At 42.7% G+C, this 7,425-nt stretch overlaps 1 pseudogene; it reads right to left on the bottom strand.

The window, feature by feature from the left end:
- Positions 1-1,458: 1,458 nt before the first annotated feature.
- LOC129683244 (histone H2A.Z-like) lies at positions 1,459-2,170 on the bottom strand (annotated as a pseudogene).
- Between the last annotated feature and the right edge of the window lie 5,255 nt (positions 2,171-7,425).

Genomic DNA, 7,425 nt, shown 5'->3' with positions numbered 1-7,425 from the left:
TATCCCGAGGCTTCAACCCTGTAATTGCCACCATGATGGAAGTCAGTTTTGTTTTTTGTTTTTTTTCCCTGTGATGAATTGTATACTTGTGTTCCTCAGGAATTCCTGCCTGTGCCCCAATAAATTTCAGAATCAACCCATCCTTTGGGATCTTTATGAAAAATAGCAGCAGAGGAAACAGGCCATGTGATGAGCCTGGTGCTTTCTCGCCAATCACGGGTCCTCTTCTGGGTCAGCTCACTTGCTCAGCATCTGTGTTATTTAGGATTCTGTGATCCTTATTTTAAGGAAATGAATCTGAGGCTTGGAAAAAATAATTAATAACCTAAAATGTACCAAGACCTCAACACTTAATTCTGCAAGTCTCTCCTGTGGTGAAAGGCAAGGTGACAGATGCATGAAGCAAAACAAGCGAGGGCAGATTTGATCTGCATCATTGGCTAGTATGAGCAGAGTGACGGAAAACAGATCCTGAGACACCTGTGGAATGGCGGAAGCCCTGAAGGACACAGGGCCTAAGACCAAGCAAACCTCCTTCACAGAAACAGCCTCTCCAGCCTCTCCAGCCTCTCCAGTTGTTCCTACAGAAAGAAAGCAGCTTTCTCTTCAGCACTGGCTGGGATCTGCGCACTCCTTCCTGTCAAATGTCTGTGTACACAGCTGAAACCTCATTCTGTCACTCAGCTTCCCCTTCCACAGTGTCTCTCGTGCAAACTGAAGCCTAAAACACTGGCTGTGGAGCCATGTGACAGTCTCCCTTGTGACCACTCTGCTTCCAGCTTCATTTCCTGTTCGTCTGCCTTTCCTCGGTCCACCATATCCTTACTTAGAGCTGAAAAGACTTAAAACCTGTTTTCATTTCAGGACTTGTAAGTCTAACTTCCACATATCAGGGCAGTAACTGGACCCATGTGCTTGTTTTCATTTCCTTGCACTGTACAGTCCTCTTCTTTACTTTGGAATTCAGAGGGGATTTATCTTGTTTTATTTTTTATTCCTAGCTCTTGGAGCCACAGGGTATAGTAGGAGAAACTGACTGAAAAAAAAAAAAGCGTATTGATTGCCTTTGTTAATGATGATTAAAATAGTGGCTAATGCACGATTTGATTATGAATACCTTTTTTTCCCAAGTATTAAGCAAATTTAAAACTAGTTTGGGATATGACCTTTATTGAGTTTATCCACCAGAGTGTAAATAATGTCTGTACAAAACCAAATGTTTGTTACTATAATTTCTGCATCACAATTAAAATCCAAACAGTTTTTTAAAAACAGTCAACTCAATCAAAAACCCCACTACTTCAGAATCAACAGCTTCTTTGAAGCCACAGTAACACTTAAATATGGTTAAGACTCAAATGCAGAAATTTGGTTGCTGGAAGGCTAATTAAGCCTCCAACTTGCTCAAATAGAATTACAAATAGGCAAAATTGTGTTTTTCACAGAGATAGAGTCCACCGGAATCACCAACACTGGACAGCTGTTAAGAATATTTCGAGTCCTGAGATAATAAGAAATCCAGGCATCCTTAGACGGTCTTCTGTTGTCCTTTCTTCCCAATCAGAGAGTTGTGGGTATGTGGGAAGACACCACCACCAGCAATTGTAGCCTTGATCAGAGAGTCCAACTCTTCATCTCCACGAATAGCAAGTTGCAAATGACGAGGGGTAATACGCTTTACCTTTAAATTTTTGATGCATTTCCTGCCAATTCAAGTTCCTCTGCGGTGAGGTACTCCAAGATGGCTGCGGTGTAGACAGCGGCGGTCACGCCCACACGTCCGTGGCTGGTTGTCCTAGATTTCAGGTGTCGAAGACTACGGCCCACAGGGAACTGCAAGCCGGCTCCCTGCGAGGCCAGGCGGACGCACAGCGAGATCCCGGCGCCCACTCCTCCGACGTACCGCGATGCAAACTGCCGATTATGAGTATCTTAAATGCTTATTTTAAAACGAAACATGTCAAGATAGATACTGAACTAAATATAATGAGTTATATGCCGCAGCAATGGCTGCAGATGGGAGGCCACGGGGAGGCTCCTCAGAGCAAGAAGAGGCCTCCGTTGCGTGCAGGCCCTCAGTGACTGTCCAGAGCCATGTAACCACCCTCAAAACGATGTTTCTCTAAGAGAGCCAAACTGGCTCCATCCCATCCCATTCTCATACGTTCATGCGTGATCAGCCTTGAGTTAGGCAGCAAGACCTAGGGGCAGGAGAGCAACTGAGCTCCACTGTTTCACAGCGTGATTGCTGAGCCAGTATTCAACAACTTTAGACTTTTATTGGCAGGCCAAATCACAAGAGGTGTTCCCAGAGCAGGGAATAATCCTGTCCCTCACTGCAAGCTGCCTTGGAGGAAACAGAGACACTGGGCTCTGAGGAGGCATGATGAAAGGGGTCAGTGTGATGAACATATGAGCCTAGGAGAAGTTGGAAGTTGGGGAAATGATACCTCATTCTTCATTGTTTGAGGGAACCACTTATTTTCAATATCTGGAAGATAAAGAGAGAGAAAAAACAAACCCTGTTTATCCTGATGGAATGACCTTTGAGCTCACAGTTCTAAAGGGTATTTATGAGGTCTCACAGTCTGTGCCTGGCTGTTTGATCCAATGAAATCTCAGTGTTGAAGGATGAAAGGAGAAAAATGTGCACGAGGCCTGTTGGTTGGAATGATTTGTACTTATCTCAGTACTGAGAGTCTCTGATGAGAAGTTTCGAAGTAGGTTTGGAATGCTTTGGAATTAGGAGTTGTCTAAATTCTCCTATAACTGCCATAGCTGATTTTTGAGTATCACCTTGCTTGCCACTGCCAAGCCTTCATAGCTTCTTCTTCTTGTCCTTCCTCTTCTGTTCTTCATTTCTGTCAGTTGTTTTCTGTGATGTGAATCATGGGACATGGCATGCATCTTACCTCTTGGACCCAGGGAAATGTAGCTATGCTTGTCCCGCAGTAAACTCACGGAATGCCCAATCTCCTAGCATTTGTCATCCCTGGATTTTGTTGTCTTGCTCCAGGGACAACAGCTTTTGGGATAGTGTTGTGACTCTTAATATGTTCACTGCATAAATGAACTATTTCTTCAATTTATTTTTGCAGTAAGACAAATACAGCTTAGAGAATATTTTTATGCTGATGAGGTACATTTTTAAAATCCTGTTTGTATTACAACATTTTCAGGATGCTGCAATGCTACAGAGCTTAAATAAATGTCAAAACCACACACACACACACACACACACACACACATCCTCATTTTTTGATGATCCATTACAAACAAAAATCAAAACTTTCTCACAATTCTTTCAAGAGAAAAATTAATATCCATCTTTTCAAATGTGTTTTTAATAAATTCCCCAGGGCCCTGAAAGCTACAGCAGATTCACACAAAGTTTCTCTCACTGTCATTATTTTGTATGGGAGCCAGCCCGAGGAGCTCAGAGAAAGGGTGTCGGGTACATATGTTTACACAGCAACTCCACAAAAAAAAAAAAAAAAAAAAAAAATGCGGGTTTGGAATTATCTTGAACGCCAACTTTGCAGTGGAAAGTCTTGCTTCATGGTCCTTTATTAGGGACAACAGGAAGGATCGTTTACATCTGTGTGTTTCCCATTTCCCATAAAGTTCTTTCCTCTGTTTGTCTTAGTGGAATGTCGCTTTTCCAAGGTGCTGTGCATGAGTGGGATGGAAACCCCTGATAGGATTCAAGAGCAGGAGCACACATTGGTTTTGAAGCTTTTCCCTTCCTTCCAGTTCCCTTCCTTCCAGTCAGTAATTAGGCACAGCTGCTGCTTTCCACCCTGCTTTCTCCCCATCCATCACATCCTTTGATTCCTCCTGCCAACATTCTAATAGTTAATGAAATTATTAATCACTTAAGAAACTTAACGGAGACTGTTTCTGCTCTCTGTAGATTCTCTGAGCTAACCAGTTTTCCGGTGTGTCTAATGAAACATTTTCAGTACATAAGCCAACTGTATGAGTCTTATCAAAAAGTATGCTGTTTCCAGCTCTTTAAGGTCCACAATTCCCACATCAGCCAACTCAAAATGGTGCGACATGAAGAGAAACTGTCTTCAGCATGTTCCTGAAAGGTTGGGCAGACTCTGGAATGAGGTAGATGTCACTGTTTGATAAATTGGCGGCTTCACTTGCAACTGTGAGCAAGTCTGAATGGTGTAGAATTAAAGATATTAGATGAGATTGTCTTCGTAAGATGTCCATCTTCAGCCCTTACTTTAGAGCTTGCAAAGTTGGAAACTGGTTACCACAGATGCACATATTTCCAAATACTGAAAATGCTTCAAAAAGATAAAAGATAGATGCCCAATTGAGATATCCAGGCATTTCTGAAAAGGCCAAAAAAAAAAAAAAAAAAACAAAAAAAAAAAAACTAGCCAATGCTGTATGAGTCTTGGTGTGACCTCCAGTCTTCTGCATGGATGAGAGAGACCACATCCTTGCCATGTGAGCTAGTGTGCCAGGCCTAACTGATTTGTAGCCTGTCCTTACAGTCTGCTGAGGGAAAGGAAGGCAGTAGATTTCTTGTTCCAAATGACCTGGGGATTGGGAGAATTCATAACTGGCAGGGTAGAGTGTGTCTCTTTTTAAAATTTTTTTCCAGTTTTTCATTTTATATCCTAATTGTAGCCCCCTCCCTCATCTCCTTCTGGTTCCCTCTTCCCTACCTCTTCCTCCCTATCCCCTTCCCCTGGTCCACTGAAATGGGAAGTCCTCCTATCCTGCCACCTGATCCTAGCTTATCAAGTCTCATCAAGACTACCTGGATCCTCTTCCTCTGTGGCCTGGCAAGGCTGCATTGCCAGGGGGAAGTGATCAAAAATCAGACAACAAAGTTCATGCCAGAGAGCTCCTGCTCCCCTTATTCAGGAATCCACATGAAGACTTAACTCGCCTATGGGCTACATCTGAGCAGAGGGTCTAGATCCTCTCCATGCATGGTCCTTCTTTGGTCCATCAGTCGCTGCAGGCCCCCTGGGCCCAGAATTTTTGGCTTTGTTAGTCTCCTTGTATTGCTCCTGTCCTCTCTGGATCCTTCTGTTCCCCATTCTTCCATAAGACTCCCTGTGCTCTGCCCAAAGTTTGGCTGTGAGTCTCAGCATCTGCTTCAATCCCCTGCTGGATGGAGCCTTTTAGGGGACCTCTATGGAGGGATCCTGTCCTGTTTCCTCTCTTCCACTGCTTCTGGTGTCTATCCTGTTTACCATTATGAATGAGATCTAAGCATCCTCCCTAGGGTCCTCCTTGCTGTTTAGCTTCTTTAGGTCTGTAGATTTTAGTATGATTAGCCTATATTATATGGCTAATATCCATCGATAAGTGAGTATACACCATGTGTGTCTTTCTGGTTCTGGGTAACCTAACTCAAAATGATCTTTTCTAGTTCCATCCATTTGCCTGAAAATTTCATGATTTCTTTGTTTTTAATGGGTCTCCATGGAACTAAAAAACTTCTGTAAAGCAAAGGACACTGTCAACAGAACAAAACGGTAGTCTACAGACTGGAAAAAGATCTTCACCAACCCTACATCTGACAGAGGGCCAATATCTAGAATATATAAAGGACTCAAGAAATTAGACACAAACAAACCAAACAATCCAATTAAAAGAGAGGTACAGAGCTAAACAGAGAATTCTCAACAGACTATAGAATGGCAGAGAAACAATTAAATAAATGTTCAACGTTCTTAGTCACCAAGGAAATGCAAATCTAAACGACTCTGAGAGTCCATCTTACACTTATCAGAATGGTTAAGATCAAAAACTCAAGTGACAACACATGCTGGAGAGGATGTGGAGAAAGGGGAACCCTCCTCCATTGCTGGTAGGAGTGTAAACTTGAACAACCACTTTGGAAATCAATCTGGTGCTCTCTCAGAATATTGGGACTAGTGCTACCTCAAGATCCAGCTATACCATTCCTGGGCATATACCTGAAAGATACTCCACTATTCAACAAGGACATCTGCTTAACTATGTTCATAGAAGCTTTATTTATAATAGCTAGAATCTGGAAACAACCTAGGTGTCCCTCAATGGAAGAATGGATACAGAAATTGTGGCACATTTACAAAATGGAATACTGCTATTAGAAACAATAAAATCATGAAATTTGCAGTCACAAGGATGTATTTATTTTGTAAAGTAACATCTTCATATTATTATGAGATGAGGTTGACATATAATACTGATTGTTCTAGGGTCAGAGCCTGAGCCCTGGCAAACCCCAATGAGTCAGGCTCAGCAGACATCTTCAATGGATCAATTAAAACAACAACAACAAAACAGTAGTGAAAAGCAGAGAAAGAAATTTTGTGTCTGCCCTCAGAAGAGGTCCTATGAACACTCTTACATGAGTCGATTTTCATTTGTGAGGTCCTGATATGAGGTTGAGGTTTAAATCCAAGGACAGAGCTATGTATGCCTATGCAGTTCTGGTCATGCTGTAGTCTGAACCACTCATCATTGTTGTCTCTCCTTCAAGGTGATCTGACAAATTGTCAGATGGTATGAGATCTCTTTCCCTCTATTTGGGAAGCTTCAGCTTTTTCTTTTCCCAACTTAAGATTCCTGAGAAATTCCAGTTTCTTGAGGACTGTTGTTCCTATAGTCTGATAGTGAAAGGGGGATCTCTTTGGAAGTATCCTCCTTCCTGCCAGTACGGCCACCAGAAAGGGGGTAAGGTTAGGACATGTGCCATACACTGGGCTGTGTCAGAGCAGACATGATCATCAGCTAAAAATCTGAGCAGTATGAAAGTCAGATGCCTCTTTCCTTCCCCTAGAAATTCTAGCTGTTTGTCCCTCACCATTCCTATTGGCTGCAAAAGTCATCCAGTCATTTCTGGGATGATTTTAGTGGAAAACATAACATGGCTGGCATTACAGAGTTGGTGTATAGATGTTTTCAGAGGGGTGATAAGTATCAACACTTCTTTTAACTTCCCAAGTTACCCATCTTCTGATGTGTGCTGTGGCCCTGAAACCTATTTTGAGAGATTACAGCTACATTTTGTCTCAGTTGTTGTCAGAGTTTTAACCATAGGATAAAATAGCCAAGAACTCTCTCTTCCAAGGTGACGAACACCAGAAATCAAATGGCAGTTACTCTGTTGTGTTTCTGGGAAGTAGAGCCCACAAGAACCTAAAGCAGAGTGCCTTTGAGAGTCAGGACAAGTGAAACCAGCCTTGGTTTAGCCCAGCAGCATTTGGTCCTCACTGACCACAACTGCCCACTGCAGAGCCAGGAACAATGGTTGCAAGGTTTTGTTGTGAGACTGAGGCTTTGAGAAGGAGAGCAATGGTGCAGATCTAGCCCAGAGGCCAACAAGGAAAAGAGGGCCTTCTCTGTCTGCTCCTCTGCGTGTGCAACAGCAGATACAGGCACGTATATCTGAATTAATGT

Source organism: Psammomys obesus, unplaced genomic scaffold (genome assembly GCF_907164565.1).
Source record: "Psammomys obesus unplaced genomic scaffold, mPsaObe1.curated_primary_1811, whole genome shotgun sequence".
Classification (NCBI taxonomy): domain Eukaryota; kingdom Metazoa; phylum Chordata; class Mammalia; order Rodentia; family Muridae; genus Psammomys; species Psammomys obesus.
The sequence above is the reverse complement of the archived record's forward strand: the minus strand, read 5'-3'. Positions and strand labels throughout refer to the sequence as shown.